We start from the raw sequence: 15,000 nt of genomic DNA on the forward strand, positions 1-15,000 counted from the left end.
CTTGAAGATTCTGTCTCCTAATAAAGAGACGGTAAATCATAAGAGAGAGGATGACTGCATTATAATTTAGGTCAACCACCGATAAGAAAACGATTCCACGAGAATCTAAAGTGAAAAAGCTTACGGCACCTGGTATTCCCAGGCGGTCTCCCATCCAAGTACTAACCAGGCCCGGCCCTGCTTAGCTTCCGAGATCGGACGAGATCGGGCATTTTCAGGGTAGTATGGCCGTAAGCCACATGGTTAGATGAAAAGCTAAATTTTATAATTAAAAAATATCATATTTCGCTTAGAAATATCTCGAGCGGATCGCGTCATCTTTCTTCTCCAATTGTTGGCTGGTCTATTTTGGATTTTTTTTGTGTGGATGATGCGAACTTTGAGGTCCAAACAATAATGTGCAATAATTACGAATCATTTAAAAATCCATACCTTTGTATCCTTAGCCTCGAGCCAATTAAAAGCACTGATGTGATAAAATTGTGACGTATCACGTGATACTCATATATATATATATATATATATATATATATATATATATATATTTATTTATATATATATATATATATATATATATATAGATATATATATGTCGATATATGTGTGTATCGATTTTATTTTATTTTTACTGTTGGAAAAGGAGAAACGGGATGTTTAAAAAAAGTACTTCAAGATTCTTTCTCCTAATAAAGAGATGGTAAATCATAAGAGAGAGGATGACTGCGTTATAATTTAGGTCAACCACCGATAAGAAAACGATTCCACGAGAATCTAAAGTGAAAAAGCTTACGGCACCTGGTATTCCCAGGCGGTCTCCCATCCAAGTACTAACCAGGCCCGGCCCTGCTTAGCTTCCGAGATCGGACGAGATCGGGCGTTTTCAGGGTAGTATGGCCGTAAGCCACATGGTTAGATGAAAAGCTAAATTTTATATTTAAAAAATATCATATTTCGCTTACAAATATCTCGAGCGGATCGCGTCATCTTTCTTCTCCAATTGTTGGCTGGTCTATTTTGGATTTTTTTTGTGTGGATGATGCGAACTTTGAGGTCCACACAATAATGTGCAATAATTACGAATCATTTAAAAATCCATACCTTTGTATCCTTAGCCTCGAGCCAATTAAAAGCACTGATGTGATAAAATTGTGACGTATCACGTGATACTCATATATATATATATATATATATATATATATATATATGTCGATATATGTGTGTATCGATTTTATTTTATTTTTACTGTCGGAAAAGGAGAAACGGGATGTTTAAAAAAAGTACTTGAAGATTCTGTCTCCTAATAAAGAGACGGTAAATCATAAGAGAGAGGATGACTGCATTATAATTTAGGTCAACCACCGATAAGAAAACGATTCCACGAGAATCTAAAGTGAAAAAGCTTACGGCACCTGGTATTCCCAGGCGGTCTCCCATCCAAGTACTAACCAGGCCCGCCCCTGCTTAGCTTCCGAGATCGGACGAGATCGGGCGTTTTCAGGGTAGTATGGCCTGTAAGCCACTTGGTTAGATGAAAAGCAAAATTTTATATTTAAAAAATATCATATTTCGCTGAGAAATATCTCGAGCGGATCGCGTCATCTTTCTTCTCCAATTGTTGGCTGGTCTATTTTGGATTTTTTTTGTGTGGATGATGCGAACTTTGAGGTCCACACAATAATGTGCAATAATTACGAATCATTTAAAAATCCATACCTTTGTATCCTTAGCCTCGAGCCAATTAAAAGCACTGATGTGATAAAATTGTGACGTATCACGTGATACTCATATATATATATATATATATATATATATATATATATATATATATATATATATATATATATATATATATATATATATTTATATATATATATATATATATATATATATATATATAGATATATATATGTCGATATATGTGTGTATCGATTTTATTTTATTTTTACTGTCGGAAAAGGAGAAACGGGATGTTTAAAAAAAGTACTTGAAGATTCTGTCTCCTAATAAAGAGACGGTAAATCATAAGAGAGAGGATGACTGCATTATAATTTAGGTCAACCACCGATAAGAAAACGATTCCACGAGAATCTAAAGTGAAAAAGCTTACGGCACCTGGTATTCCCAGGCGGTCTCCCATCCAAGTACTAACCAGGCCCGGCCCTGCTTAGCTTCCGAGATCGGACGAGATCGGGCATTTTCAGGGTAGTATGGCCGTAAGCCACATGGTTAGATGAAAAGCTAAATTTTATAATTAAAAAATATCATATTTCGCTTAGAAATATCTCGAGCGGATCGCGTCATCTTTCTTCTCCAATTGTTGGCTGGTCTATTTTGGATTTTTTTTGTGTGGATGATGCGAACTTTGAGGTCCACACAATAATGTGCAATAATTACGAATCATTTAAAAATCCATACCTTTGTATCCTTAGCCTCGAGCCAATTAAAAGCACTGATGTGATAAAATTGTGACGTATCACGTGATACTCATATATATATATATATATATATATATATATATATATATATATATATTTATTTATATATATATATATATATATATATATATATAGATATATATATGTCGATATATGTGTGTATCGATTTTATTTTATTTTTACTGTTGGAAAAGGAGAAACGGGATGTTTAAAAAAAGTACTTCAAGATTCTTTCTCCTAATAAAGAGACTGGTAAATCATAAGAGAGAGGATGACTGCGTTATAATTTAGGTCAACCACCGATAAGAAAACGATTCCACGAGAATCTAAAGTGAAAAAGCTTACGGCACCTGGTATTCCCAGGCGGTCTCCCATCCAAGTACTAACCAGGCCCGGCCCTGCTTAGCTTCCGAGATCGGACGAGATCGGGCGTTTTCAGGGTAGTATGGCCGTAAGCCACATGGTTAGATGAAAAGCTAAATTTTATATTTAAAAAATATCATATTTCGCTTACAAATATCTCGAGCGGATCGCGTCATCTTTCTTCTCCAATTGTTGGCTGGTCTATTTTGGATTTTTTTTGTGTGGATGATGCGAACTTTGAGGTCCACACAATAATGTGCAATAATTACGAATCATTTAAAAATCCATACCTTTGTATCCTTAGCCTCGAGCCAATTAAAAGCACTGATGTGATAAAATTGTGACGTATCACGTGATACTCATATATATATATATATATATATATATATATATATATGTCGATATATGTGTGTATCGATTTTATTTTATTTTTACTGTCGGAAAAGGAGAAACGGGATGTTTAAAAAAAGTACTTGAAGATTCTGTCTCCTAATAAAGAGACGGTAAATCATAAGAGAGAGGATGACTGCATTATAATTTAGGTCAACCACCGATAAGAAAACGATTCCACGAGAATCTAAAGTGAAAAAGCTTACGGCACCTGGTATTCCCAGGCGGTCTCCCATCCAAGTACTAACCAGGCCCGCCCCTGCTTAGCTTCCGAGATCGGACGAGATCGGGCGTTTTCAGGGTAGTATGGCTGTAAGCCACTTGGTTAGATGAAAAGCAAAATTTTATATTTAAAAAATATCATATTTCGCTGAGAAATATCTCGAGCGGATCGCGTCATCTTTCTTCTCCAATTGTTGGCTGGTCTATTTTGGATTTTTTTTGTGTGGATGATGCGAACTTTGAGGTCCACACAATAATGTGCAATAATTACGAATCATTTAAAAATCCATACCTTTGTATCCTTAGCCTCGAGCCAATTAAAAGCACTGATGTGATAAAATTGTGACGTATCACGTGATACTCATATATATATATATCTATATATATATATATATATATATATATATATATATATATATATATATTTATATATATATATATATATATATCTATATATATATAGATATATATATGTCGATATATGTGTGTATCGATTTTATTTTATTTTTACTGTCGGAAAAGGAGAAACGGGATTTTTAAAAAAAGTACTTGAAGATTCTGTCTCCTAATAAAGAGACGGTAAATCATAAGAGAGAGGATGACTGCATTATAATTTAGGTCAACCACCGATAAGAAAACGATTCCACGAGAATCTAAAGTGAAAAAGCTTACGGCACCTGGTATTCCCAGGCGGTCGCCCATCCAAGTACTAACCAGGCCCGCCCCTGCTTAGCTTCCGAGATCGGACGAGATCGGGCGTTTTCAGGGTAGTATGGCTGTAAGCCACTTGGTTAGATGAAAAGCAAAATTTTATATTTAAAAAATATCATATTTCGCTGAGAAATATCTCGAGCGGATCGCGTCATCTTTCTTCTCCAATTGTTGGCTGGTCTATTTTGGATTTTTTTTGTGTGGATGATGCGAACTTTGAGGTCCACACAATAATGTGCAATAATTACGAATCATTTAAAAATCCATACCTTTGTATCCTTAGCCTCGAGCCAATTAAAAGCACTGATGTGATAAAATTGTGACGTATCACGTGATACTCATATATATATATATATATATATATATATATATATATGTCGATATATGTGTGTATCGATTTTATTTTATTTTTACTGTCGGAAAAGGAGAAACGGGATGTTTAAAAAAAGTACTTGAAGATTCTGTCTCCTAATAAAGAGACGGTAAATCATAAGAGAGAGGATGACTGCATTATAATTTAGGTCAACCACCGATAAGAAAACGATTCCACGAGAATCTAAAGTGAAAAAGCTTACGGCACCTGGTATTCCCAGGCGGTCGCCCATCCAAGTACTAACCAGGCCCGCCCCTGCTTAGCTTCCGAGATCGGACGAGATCGGGCGTTTTCAGGGTAGTATGGCTGTAAGCCACTTGGTTAGATGAAAAGCAAAATTTTATATTTAAAAAATATCATATTTCGCTGAGAAATATCTCGAGCGGATCGCGTCATCTTTCTTCTCCAATTGTTGGCTGGTCTATTTTGGATTTTTTTTGTGTGGATGATGCGAACTTTGAGGTCCACACAATAATGTGCAATAATTACGAATCATTTAAAAATCCATACCTTTGTATCCTTAGCCTCGAGCCAATTAAAAGCACTGATGTGATAAAATTGTGACGTATCACGTGATACTCATATATATATATATCTATATATATATATATATATATATATATATATATATATATATATATATTTATATATATATATATATATATATCTATATATATATAGATATATATATGTCGATATATGTGTGTATCGATTTTATTTTATTTTTACTGTCGGAAAAGGAGAAACGGGATTTTTAAAAAAAGTACTTGAAGATTCTGTCTCCTAATAAAGAGACGGTAAATCATAAGAGAGAGGATGACTGCATTATAATTTAGGTCAACCACCGATAAGAAAACGATTCCACGAGAATCTAAAGTGAAAAAGCTTACGGCACCTGGTATTCCCAGGCGGTCTCCCATCCAAGTACTAACCAGGCCCGGCCCTGCTTAGCTTCCGAGATCGGACGAGATCGGGCATTTTCAGGGTAGTATGGCCGTAAGCCACATGGTTAGATGAAAAGCTAAATTTTATAATTAAAAAATATCATATTTCGCTTAGAAATATCTCGAGCGGATCGCGTCATCTTTCTTCTCCAATTGTTGGCTGGTCTATTTTGGATTTTTTTTGTGTGGATGATGCGAACTTTGAGGTCCAAACAATAATGTGCAATAATTACGAATCATTTAAAAATCCATACCTTTGTATCCTTAGCCTCGAGCCAATTAAAAGCACTGATGTGATAAAATTGTGACGTATCACGTGATACTCATATATATATATATATATATATATATATATATATATATATATATTTATTTATATATATATATATATATATATATATATAGATATATATGTCGATATATGTGTGTATCGATTTTATTTTATTTTTACTGTTGGAAAAGGAGAAACGGGATGTTTAAAAAAAGTACTTCAAGATTCTTTCTCCTAATAAAGAGATGGTAAATCATAAGAGAGAGGATGACTGCGTTATAATTTAGGTCAACCACCGATAAGAAAACGATTCCACGAGAATCTAAAGTGAAAAAGCTTACGGCACCTGGTATTCCCAGGCGGTCTCCCATCCAAGTACTAACCAGGCCCGGCCCTGCTTAGCTTCCGAGATCGGACGAGATCGGGCGTTTTCAGGGTAGTATGGCCGTAAGCCACATGGTTAGATGAAAAGCTAAATTTTATATTTAAAAAATATCATATTTCGCTTACAAATATCTCGAGCGGATCGCGTCATCTTTCTTCTCCAATTGTTGGCTGGTCTATTTTGGATTTTTTTTGTGTGGATGATGCGAACTTTGAGGTCCACACAATAATGTGCAATAATTACGAATCATTTAAAAATCCATACCTTTGTATCCTTAGCCTCGAGCCAATTAAAAGCACTGATGTGATAATATTGTGACGTATCACGTGATACTCATATATATATATATCTATATATATATATATATATATATATATATATATATATATATATATATTTATATATATATCTATATATATATATCTATATATATATATATATATATATAGATATATATATGTCGATATATGTGTGTATCGATTTTATTTTATTTTTACTGTCGGAAAAGGAGAAACGGGATGTTTAAAAAAAGTACTTGAAGATTCTGTCTCCTAATAAAGAGACGGTAAATCATAAGAGAGAGGATGACTGCATTATAATTTAGGTCAACCACCGATAAGAAAACGATTCCACGAGAATCTAAAGTGAAAAAGCTTACGGCACCTGGTATTCCCAGGCGGTCTCCCATCCAAGTACTAACCAGGCCCGCCCCTGCTTAGCTTCCGAGATCGGACGAGATCGGGCGTTTTCAGGGTAGTATGGCCGTAAGCCACATGGTTAGATGAAAAGCAAAATTTTATAATTAAAAAATATCATATTTCGCTTAGAAATATCTCGAGCGGATCGCGTCATCTTTCTTCTCCAATTGTTGGCTGGTCTATTTTGGATTTTTTTTGTGTGGATGATGCGAACTTTGAGGTCCACACAATAATGTGCAATAATTACGAATCATTTAAAAATCCATACCTTTGTATCCTTAGCCTCGAGCCAATTAAAAGCACTGATGTGATAAAATTGTGACGTATCACGTGATACTCATATATATATATATATATATATATATATATATATATATATATATATGTCGATATATGTGTGTATCGATTTTATTTTATTTTTACTGTCGGAAAAGGAGAAACGGGATGTTTAAAAAAAGTACTTGAAGATTCTGTCTCCTAATAAAGAGACGGTAAATCATAAGAGAGAGGATGACTGCATTATAATTTAGGTCAACCACCGATAAGAAAACGATTCCACGAGAATCTAAAGTGAAAAAGCTTACGGCACCTGGTATTCCCAGGCGGTCTCCCATCCAAGTACTAACCAGGCCCGCCCCTGCTTAGCTTCCGAGATCGGACGAGATCGGGCGTTTTCAGGGTAGTATGGCCGTAAGCCACTTGGTTAGATGAAAAGCAAAATTTTATATTTAAAAAATATCATATTTCGCTGAGAAATATCTCGAGCGGATCGCGTCATCTTTCTTCTCCAATTGTTGGCTGGTCTATTTTGGATTTTTTTTGTGTGGATGATGCGAACTTTGAGGTCCACACAATAATGTGCAATAATTACGAATCATTTAAAAATCCATACCTTTGTATCCTTAGCCTCGAGCCAATTAAAAGCACTGATGTGATAAAATTGTGACGTATCACGTGATACTCATATATATATATATATAGATATATATATATTTATTTATATATATATATATATATATATATAGATATACAGATATATATATGTCGATATATGTGTGTATCGATTTTATTTTATTTTTACTGTCGGAAAAGGAGAAACGGGATGTTTAAAAAAAGTACTTGAAGATTCTGTCCCCTAATAAAGAGACGGTAAATCATAAGAGAGAGGATGACTGCATTATAATTTAGGTCAACCACCGATAAGAAAACGATTCCACGAGAATCTAAAGTGAAAAAGCTTACGGCACCTGGTATTCCCAGGCGGTCTCCCATCCAAGTACTAACCAGGCCCGGCCCTGCTTAGCTTCCGAGATCGGGCGTTTTCAGGGTAGTATGGCCGTAAGCCACATGGTTAGATGAGAAGCAAAATTTTATAATTAAAAAATATCATATTTCGCTTAGAAATATCTCGAGCGGATCGCGTCATCTTTCTTCTCCAATTGTTGGCTGGTCTATTTTGGATTTTTTTTGTGTGGATGATGCGAACTTTGAGGTCCAAACAATAATGTACAATAATTACGAATCATTTAAAAATCCATACCTTTGTATCCTTAGCCTCGAGCCAATTAAAAGCACTGATGTGATAAAATTGTGACGTATCACGTGATACTCATATATATATATATATATATATATATATATATATATATATGTCGATATATGTGTGTATCGATTTTATTTTATTTTTACTGTCGGAAAAGGAGAAACGGGATGTTTAAAAAAAGTACTTGAAGATTCTGTCTCCTAATAAAGAGACGGTAAATCATAAGAGAGAGGATGACTGCATTATAATTTAGGTCAACCACCGATAAGAAAACGATTCCACGAGAATCTAAAGTGAAAAAGCTTACGGCACCTGGTATTCCCAGGCGGTCTCCCATCCAAGTACTAACCAGGCCCGCCCCTGCTTAGCTTCCGAGATTGGACGAGATCGGGCGTTTTCAGGGTAGTATGGCCGTAAGCCACTTGGTTAGATGAAAAGCAAAATTTTATATTTAAAAAATATCATATTTCGCTGAGAAATATCTCGAGCGAATCGCGTCATCTTTCTTCTCCAATTGTTGGCTGGTCTATTTTGGATTTTTTTTGTGTGGATGATGCGAACTTTGAGGTCCACACAATAATGTGCAATAATTACGAATCATTTAAAAATCCATACCTTTGTATCCTTAGACTCGAGCCAATTAAAAGCACTGATGTGATAAAATTGTGACGTATCACGTGATACTCATATATATATATATATATATATATATATATTTATATATATATCTATATATATATATATATATATATAGATATATATATGTCGATATATGTGTGTATCGATTTTATTTTATTTTTACTGTCGGAAAAGGAGAAACGGGATGTTTAAAAAAAGTACTTGAAGATTCTGTCTCCTAATAAAGAGACGGTAAATCATAAGAGAGAGGATGACTGCATTATAATTTAGGTCAACCACCGATAAGAAAACGATTCCACGAGAATCTAAAGTGAAAAAGCTTACGGCACCTGGTATTCCCAGGCGGTCTCCCATCCAAGTACTAACCAGGCCCGCCCCTGCTTAGCTTCCGAGATCGGACGAGATCGGGCGTTTTCAGGGTAGTATGGCCGTAAGCCACATGGTTAGATGAAAAGCAAAATTTTATAATTAAAAAATATCATATTTCGCTTAGAAATATCTCGAGCGGATCGCGTCATCTTTCTTCTCCAATTGTTGGCTGGTCTATTTTGGATTTTTTTTGTGTGGATGATGCGAACTTTGAGGTCCAAACAATAATGTGCAATAATTACGAATCATTTAAAAATCCATACCTTTGTATCCTTAGCCTCGAGCCAATTAAAAGCACTGATGTGATAAAATTGTGACGTATCACGTGATACTCATATATATATATATATATATATATATATATATATATATATGTCGATATATGTGTGTATCGATTTTATTTTATTTTTACTGTCGGAAAAGGAGAAACGGGATGTTTAAAAAAAGTACTTGAAGATTCTGTCTCCTAATAAAGAGACGGTAAATCATAAGAGAGAGGATGACTGCATTATAATTTAGGTCAACCACCGATAAGAAAACGATTCCACGAGAATCTAAAGTGAAAAAGCTTACGGCACCTGGTATTCCCAGGCGGTCTCCCATCCAAGTACTAACCAGGCCCGCCCCTGCTTAGCTTCCGAGATCGGACGAGATCGGGCGTTTTCAGGGTAGTATGGCTGTAAGCCACTTGGTTAGATGAAAAGCAAAATTTTATATTTAAAAAATATCATATTTCGCTGAGAAATATCTCGAGCGGATCGCGTCATCTTTCTTCTCCAATTGTTGGCTGGTCTATTTTGGATTTTTTTTTGTGTGGATGATGCGAACTTTGAGGTCCACACAATAATGTGCAATAATTACGAATCATTTAAAAATCCATACCTTTGTATCCTTAGCCTCGAGCCAATTAAAAGCACTGATGTGATAAAATTGTGACGTATCACGTGATACTCATATATATATATATATATATATATATATATATATATATGTCGATATATGTGTGTATCGATTTTATTTTATTTTTACTGTCGGAAAAGGAGAAACGGGATGTTTAAAAAAAGTACTTGAAGATTCTGTCTCCTAATAAAGAGACGGTAAATCATAAGAGAGAGGATGACTGCATTATAATTTAGGTCAACCACCGATAAGAAAACGATTCCACGAGAATCTAAAGTGAAAAAGCTTACGGCACCTGGTATTCCCAGGCGGTCGCCCATCCAAGTACTAACCAGGCCCGCCCCTGCTTAGCTTCCGAGATCGGACGAGATCGGGCGTTTTCAGGGTAGTATGGCTGTAAGCCACTTGGTTAGATGAAAAGCAAAATTTTATATTTAAAAAATATCATATTTCGCTGAGAAATATCTCGAGCGGATCGCGTCATCTTTCTTCTCCAATTGTTGGCTGGTCTATTTTGGATTTTTTTTGTGTGGATGATGCGAACTTTGAGGTCCACACAATAATGTGCAATAATTACGAATCATTTAAAAATCCATACCTTTGTATCCTTAGCCTCGAGCCAATTAAAAGCACTGATGTGATAAAATTGTGACGTATCACGTGATACTCATATATATATATATATATATATATATATATATATATGTCGATATATGTGTGTATCGATTTTATTTTATTTTTACTGTCGGAAAAGGAGAAACGGGATGTTTAAAAAAAGTACTTGAAGATTCTGTCTCCTAATAAAGAGACGGTAAATCATAAGAGAGAGGATGACTGCATTATAATTTAGGTCAACCACCGATAAGAAAACGATTCCACGAGAATCTAAAGTGAAAAAGCTTACGGCACCTGGTATTCCCAGGCGGTCGCCCATCCAAGTACTAACCAGGCCCGCCCCTGCTTAGCTTCCGAGATCGGACGAGATCGGGCGTTTTCAGGGTAGTATGGCTGTAAGCCACTTGGTTAGATGAAAAGCAAAATTTTATATTTAAAAAATATCATATTTCGCTGAGAAATATCTCGAGCGGATCGCGTCATCTTTCTTCTCCAATTGTTGGCTGGTCTATTTTGGATTTTTTTTGTGTGGATGATGCGAACTTTGAGGTCCACACAATAATGTGCAATAATTACGAATCATTTAAAAATCCATACCTTTGTATCCTTAGCCTCGAGCCAATTAAAAGCACTGATGTGATAAAATTGTGACGTATCACGTGATACTCATATATATATATATATATATATATATATATATATATGTCGATATATGTGTGTATCGATTTTATTTTATTTTTACTGTCGGAAAAGGAGAAACGGGATGTTTAAAAAAAGTACTTGAAGATTCTGTCTCCTAATAAAGAGACGGTAAATCATAAGAGAGAGGATGACTGCATTATAATTTAGGTCAACCACCGATAAGAAAACGATTCCACGAGAATCTAAAGTGAAAAAGCTTACGGCACCTGGTATTCCCAGGCGGTCGCCCATCCAAGTACTAACCAGGCCCGCCCCTGCTTAGCTTCCGAGATCGGACGAGATCGGGCGTTTTCAGGGTAGTATGGCTGTAAGCCACTTGGTTAGATGAAAAGCAAAATTTTATATTTAAAAAATATCATATTTCGCTGAGAAATATCTCGAGCGGATCGCGTCATCTTTCTTCTCCAATTGTTGGCTGGTCTATTTTGGATTTTTTTTGTGTGGATGATGCGAACTTTGAGGTCCACACAATAATGTGCAATAATTACGAATCATTTAAAAATCCATACCTTTGTATCCTTAGCCTCGAGCCAATTAAAAGCACTGATGTGATAAAATTGTGACGTATCACGTGATACTCATATATATATATATCTATATATATATATATATATATATATATATATATATATATATATATATTTATATATATATATATATATATATCTATATATATATAGATATATATATGTCGATATATGTGTGTATCGATTTTATTTTATTTTTACTGTCGGAAAAGGAGAAACGGGATGTTTAAAAAAAGTACTTGAAGATTCTGTCTCCTAATAAAGAGACGGTAAATCATAAGAGAGAGGATGACTGCATTATAATTTAGGTCAACCACCGATAAGAAAACGATTCCACGAGAATCTAAAGTGAAAAAGCTTACGGCACCTGGTATTCCCAGGCGGTCTCCCATCCAAGTACTAACCAGGCCCGCCCCTGCTTAGCTTCCGAGATCGGACGAGATCGGGCGTTTTCAGGGTAGTATGGCCGTAAGCCACATGGTTAGATGAAAAGCAAAATTTTATAATTAAAAAATATCATATTTCGCTTAGAAATATCTCGAGCGGATCGCGTCATCTTTCTTCTCCAATTGTTGGCTGGTCTATTTTGGATTTTTTTTGTGTGGATGATGCGAACTTTGAGGTCCACACAATAATGTGCAATAATTACGAATCATTTAAAAATCCATACCTTTGTATCCTTAGCCTCGAGCCAATTAAAAGCACTGATGTGATAAAATTGTGACGTATCACGTGATACTCATATATATATATATATATATATATATATATATATATATATATATATATGTCGATATATGTGTGTATCGATTTTATTTTATTTTTACTGTCGGAAAAGGAGAAACGGGATGTTTAAAAAAAGTACTTGAAGATTCTGTCTCCTAATAAAGAGACGGTAAATCATAAGAGAGAGGATGACTGCATTATAATTTAGGTCAACCACCGATAAGAAAACGATTCCACGAGAATCTAAAGTGAAAAAGCTTACGGCACCTGGTATTCCCAGGCGGTCTCCCATCCAAGTACTAACCAGGCCCGCCCCTGCTTAGCTTCCGAGATTGGACGAGATCGGGCGTTTTCAGGGTAGTATGGCCGTAAGCCACTTGGTTAGATGAAAAGCAAAATTTTATATTTAAAAAATATCATATTTCGCTGAGAAATATCTCGAGCGGATCGCGTCATCTTTCTTCTCCAATTGTTGGCTGGTCTATTTGGGATTTTTTTTGTGTGGATGATGCGAACTTTGAGGTCCACACAATAATGTGCAATAATTACGAATCATTTAAAAATCCATACCTTTGTATCCTTAGCCTCGAGCCAATTAAAAGCACTGATGTGATAAAATTGTGACGTATCACGTGATACTCATATATATATATATATATATATATATATATTTATATATATATATATATATATATATATATATATATATATATATATATAGATATACAGATATATATATGTCGATATATGTGTGTATCGATTTTATTTTATTTTTACTGTCGGAAAAGGAGAAACGGGATGTTTAAAAAAAGTACTTGAAGATTCTGTCCCCTAATAAAGAGACGGTAAATCATAAGAGAGAGGATGACTGCATTATAATTTAGGTCAACCACCGATAAGAAAACGATTCCACGAGAATCTAAAGTGAAAAAGCTTACGGCACCTGGTATTCCCAGGCGGTCTCCCATCCAAGTACTAACCAGGCCCGGCCCTGCTTAGCTTCCGAGATCGGGCATTTTCAGGGTAGTATGGCCGTAAAGCACATGGTTAGATGAGAAGCAAAATTTTATAATTAAAAAATATCATATTTCGCTTAGAAATATCTCGAGCGGATCGCGTCATCTTTCTTCTCCAATTGTTGGCTGGTCTATTTTGGATTTTTTTTGTGTGGATGATGCGAACTTTGAGGTCCAAACAATAATGTGCAATAATTACGAATCATTTAAAAATCCATACCTTTGTATCCTTAGCCTCGAGCCAATTAAAAGCACTGATGTGATAAAATTGTGACGTATCACGTGATACTCATATATATATATATATATATATATATATATATATATATGTCGATATATGTGTGTATCGATTTTATTTTATTTTTACTGTCGGAAAAGGAGAAACGGGATGTTTAAAAAAAGTACTTGAAGATTCTGTCTCCTAATAAAGAGACGGTAAATCATAAGAGAGAGGATGACTGCATTATAATTTAGGTCAACCACCGATAAGAAAACGATTCCACGAGAATCTAAAGTGAAAAAGCTTACGGCACCTGGTATTCCCAGGCGGTCTCCCATCCAAGTACTAACCAGGCCCGCCCCTGCTTAGCTTCCGAGATTGGACGAGATCGGGCCTTTTCAGGGTAGTATGGCCGTAAGCCACTTGGTTAGATGAAAAGCAAAATTTTATATTTAAAAAATATCATATTTCGCTGAGAAATATCTCGAGCGGATCGCGTCATCTTTCTTCTCCAATTGTTGGCTGGTCTATTTTGGATTTTTTTTGTGTGGATGATGCGAACTTTGAGGTCCACACAATAATGTGCAATAATTACGAATCATTTAAAAATCCATACCTTTGTATCCTTAGCCTCGAGCCAATTAAAAGCACTGATGTGATAAAATTGTGACGTATCACGTGATACTCATATATATATATATATATATATATATATATTTATATATATATATATATATATATATATATATATAGATATACAGATATATATATGTCGATATATGTGTGTATCGATTTTATTTTATTTTTACTGTCGGAAAAGGAGAAACGGGATGTTTAAAAAAAGTACTTGAAGATTCTGTCCCCTAATAAAGAGACGGTAAATCATAAGAGAGAGGATGACTGCATTATAATTTAGGTCAACCACCGATAAGAAAACGATTCCACGAGAAT

General features: G+C 35.0%; 21 non-coding genes and 2 pseudogenes across 21 annotated transcripts; all 23 read right to left on the minus strand.

The window, feature by feature from the left end:
• Positions 1-117: 117 nt before the first annotated feature.
• Positions 118-236, minus strand: LOC133398534 (5S ribosomal RNA). Its single transcript, XR_009767874.1, has one exon. It is a non-coding gene; the product is annotated as a 5S ribosomal RNA (ribosomal RNA).
• Positions 237-783: 547 nt separating this feature from the next.
• Positions 784-902, minus strand: LOC133398600 (5S ribosomal RNA). The gene has a single exon (XR_009767930.1). It is a non-coding gene; the product is annotated as a 5S ribosomal RNA (ribosomal RNA).
• Positions 903-1,397: 495 nt separating this feature from the next.
• Positions 1,398-1,517, minus strand: LOC133398562 (5S ribosomal RNA). Its single transcript, XR_009767901.1, has one exon. It is a non-coding gene; the product is annotated as a 5S ribosomal RNA (ribosomal RNA).
• Positions 1,518-2,100: 583 nt separating this feature from the next.
• Positions 2,101-2,219, minus strand: LOC133398535 (5S ribosomal RNA). The gene has a single exon (XR_009767875.1). It is a non-coding gene; the product is annotated as a 5S ribosomal RNA (ribosomal RNA).
• Positions 2,220-2,773: 554 nt separating this feature from the next.
• LOC133398611 (5S ribosomal RNA) lies at positions 2,774-2,892 on the minus strand. The gene has a single exon (XR_009767941.1). It is a non-coding gene; the product is annotated as a 5S ribosomal RNA (ribosomal RNA).
• A 495-nt stretch (positions 2,893-3,387) lies between these two features.
• LOC133398548 (5S ribosomal RNA) lies at positions 3,388-3,506 on the minus strand. The gene has a single exon (XR_009767887.1). It is a non-coding gene; the product is annotated as a 5S ribosomal RNA (ribosomal RNA).
• A 569-nt stretch (positions 3,507-4,075) lies between these two features.
• LOC133398550 (5S ribosomal RNA) lies at positions 4,076-4,194 on the minus strand. The gene has a single exon (XR_009767889.1). It is a non-coding gene; the product is annotated as a 5S ribosomal RNA (ribosomal RNA).
• Positions 4,195-4,689: 495 nt separating this feature from the next.
• On the minus strand, positions 4,690-4,808 carry LOC133398551 (5S ribosomal RNA). Its single transcript, XR_009767890.1, has one exon. It is a non-coding gene; the product is annotated as a 5S ribosomal RNA (ribosomal RNA).
• Positions 4,809-5,377: 569 nt separating this feature from the next.
• LOC133398536 (5S ribosomal RNA) lies at positions 5,378-5,496 on the minus strand. Its single transcript, XR_009767876.1, has one exon. It is a non-coding gene; the product is annotated as a 5S ribosomal RNA (ribosomal RNA).
• A 547-nt stretch (positions 5,497-6,043) lies between these two features.
• On the minus strand, positions 6,044-6,162 carry LOC133398495 (5S ribosomal RNA). The gene has a single exon (XR_009767836.1). It is a non-coding gene; the product is annotated as a 5S ribosomal RNA (ribosomal RNA).
• Positions 6,163-6,745: 583 nt separating this feature from the next.
• On the minus strand, positions 6,746-6,864 carry LOC133398530 (5S ribosomal RNA). Its single transcript, XR_009767870.1, has one exon. It is a non-coding gene; the product is annotated as a 5S ribosomal RNA (ribosomal RNA).
• A 505-nt stretch (positions 6,865-7,369) lies between these two features.
• LOC133398541 (5S ribosomal RNA) lies at positions 7,370-7,488 on the minus strand. Its single transcript, XR_009767881.1, has one exon. It is a non-coding gene; the product is annotated as a 5S ribosomal RNA (ribosomal RNA).
• A 539-nt stretch (positions 7,489-8,027) lies between these two features.
• On the minus strand, positions 8,028-8,136 carry LOC133398567 (5S ribosomal RNA; annotated as a pseudogene).
• A 499-nt stretch (positions 8,137-8,635) lies between these two features.
• On the minus strand, positions 8,636-8,754 carry LOC133398556 (5S ribosomal RNA). The gene has a single exon (XR_009767895.1). It is a non-coding gene; the product is annotated as a 5S ribosomal RNA (ribosomal RNA).
• Positions 8,755-9,291: 537 nt separating this feature from the next.
• Positions 9,292-9,410, minus strand: LOC133398553 (5S ribosomal RNA). The gene has a single exon (XR_009767892.1). It is a non-coding gene; the product is annotated as a 5S ribosomal RNA (ribosomal RNA).
• A 499-nt stretch (positions 9,411-9,909) lies between these two features.
• LOC133398549 (5S ribosomal RNA) lies at positions 9,910-10,028 on the minus strand. Its single transcript, XR_009767888.1, has one exon. It is a non-coding gene; the product is annotated as a 5S ribosomal RNA (ribosomal RNA).
• A 498-nt stretch (positions 10,029-10,526) lies between these two features.
• LOC133398552 (5S ribosomal RNA) lies at positions 10,527-10,645 on the minus strand. Its single transcript, XR_009767891.1, has one exon. It is a non-coding gene; the product is annotated as a 5S ribosomal RNA (ribosomal RNA).
• A 495-nt stretch (positions 10,646-11,140) lies between these two features.
• LOC133398554 (5S ribosomal RNA) lies at positions 11,141-11,259 on the minus strand. The gene has a single exon (XR_009767893.1). It is a non-coding gene; the product is annotated as a 5S ribosomal RNA (ribosomal RNA).
• A 495-nt stretch (positions 11,260-11,754) lies between these two features.
• Positions 11,755-11,873, minus strand: LOC133398555 (5S ribosomal RNA). The gene has a single exon (XR_009767894.1). It is a non-coding gene; the product is annotated as a 5S ribosomal RNA (ribosomal RNA).
• Positions 11,874-12,442: 569 nt separating this feature from the next.
• On the minus strand, positions 12,443-12,561 carry LOC133398564 (5S ribosomal RNA). The gene has a single exon (XR_009767903.1). It is a non-coding gene; the product is annotated as a 5S ribosomal RNA (ribosomal RNA).
• Positions 12,562-13,068: 507 nt separating this feature from the next.
• LOC133398557 (5S ribosomal RNA) lies at positions 13,069-13,187 on the minus strand. The gene has a single exon (XR_009767896.1). It is a non-coding gene; the product is annotated as a 5S ribosomal RNA (ribosomal RNA).
• A 557-nt stretch (positions 13,188-13,744) lies between these two features.
• Positions 13,745-13,853, minus strand: LOC133398571 (5S ribosomal RNA; annotated as a pseudogene).
• Positions 13,854-14,350: 497 nt separating this feature from the next.
• On the minus strand, positions 14,351-14,469 carry LOC133398565 (5S ribosomal RNA). Its single transcript, XR_009767904.1, has one exon. It is a non-coding gene; the product is annotated as a 5S ribosomal RNA (ribosomal RNA).
• Between the last annotated feature and the right edge of the window lie 531 nt (positions 14,470-15,000).

This window comes from Phycodurus eques, unplaced genomic scaffold (genome assembly GCF_024500275.1).
Source record: "Phycodurus eques isolate BA_2022a unplaced genomic scaffold, UOR_Pequ_1.1 contig_200, whole genome shotgun sequence".
Taxonomy (NCBI): domain Eukaryota; kingdom Metazoa; phylum Chordata; class Actinopteri; order Syngnathiformes; family Syngnathidae; genus Phycodurus; species Phycodurus eques.